At 26.8% G+C, this 1,142-nt stretch overlaps 1 protein-coding gene across 1 annotated transcript in view; it reads left to right on the top strand.

The window, feature by feature from the left end:
- The window catches only part of LOC102676565, a 44,963-nt gene that overhangs the window by 6,066 nt on the left and 37,755 nt on the right, over positions 1-1,142 (top strand). The gene's annotated exons all lie outside the window — the stretch shown is intronic.

Genomic DNA, 1,142 nt, shown 5'->3' with positions numbered 1-1,142 from the left:
TTTTTTTTTTTTTTTTTTTTTTCACGATCCAAAGAAACCGCGAATTGTCATCAGGTTTTTGTCAACGTAACCTTGTAATTATGTTGGCAAACGTCGTACAAGAGTTGCGGATAAATTGAGCTGTTAATGTCTACGAAAATTTTGTAAGAGGGATAGTAATATTATGTCATTTTTTTTATAATATCGATAATATGATATATTAATAAAATTCTTCAAGATAATTTTGTTACCACAATATTATACACATTTGTAAACAATTTGAGTTCCTAGAAAACATTTCATTCCATGTTTTGATCATCTCGAGTTATAATGTTTGTGTATATAATAATCAATCATCCATGATGGAAGTTATTTCTATATTATTTCACAAACACGTTAGTGAAATATACTGTATGAAAAAAAAAAAATTAAAATTGACGCCTTATCACTAATTATATATGATTATAGTTATAGTATAAATTTAAGACATATTTATATTCGATATCATTCAGTTGAGAAAGGGAAATCATTATTAAATTCAATTTTGTGAAAAAGAGGATTGTTGGAGCATCAACTAGATCGAAAACCTAATCTAAAAATTTTTCAAGATACTTACATAAAAGAAAATTGAAAATTTCTTAATATAGAAGAGAAATTGTTTATATGAATTTGAGGTTAAGATTACAGAAAATTGGAAAATTTTAATAAGACGATTTTAAATCGAAAACTGAAATTTTCTTTTCTTCCATTACTTATATATCAGTAAGAAATTGAAATTCTTAATATAGAAGAAAAGTTATTTATACACGTACTTTTATAAGAATTTGAGATTGAAACAATTTCCTTTAATTTTAGGTTAGTAGAGATTACAAACTGACTTATTTAGTCATGAAAAAGCTCTCAACAAGGGCAATCATCTCATCCTATTACTCCATTTTCTAAAGACAGAAAAACTGCAGTGATCTAAAAATCTATTTCTAGAGACATCATCTGTCCAATGATCCAATTAAAAATCTCTCGCTATCAATCCTTTATCCCAATCACTTAGAACTAATTCGTCGTTCTAATTTGTCTCGCGTCAAACAGTCATCCGCAAGAATTTATCCTTAACTGATTGCAACCCAACAGACTAGATTCCATTTATTTTTCATTCTTCTTGCTTT

The sequence above is a fragment of the Apis dorsata genome, unplaced genomic scaffold, assembly GCF_000469605.1.
Source record: "Apis dorsata unplaced genomic scaffold, Apis dorsata 1.3 scaffold_357, whole genome shotgun sequence".
Taxonomy (NCBI): Eukaryota; Metazoa; Arthropoda; class Insecta; order Hymenoptera; family Apidae; genus Apis; species Apis dorsata.
The sequence above is the reverse complement of the archived record's forward strand: the minus strand, read 5'-3'. Positions and strand labels throughout refer to the sequence as shown.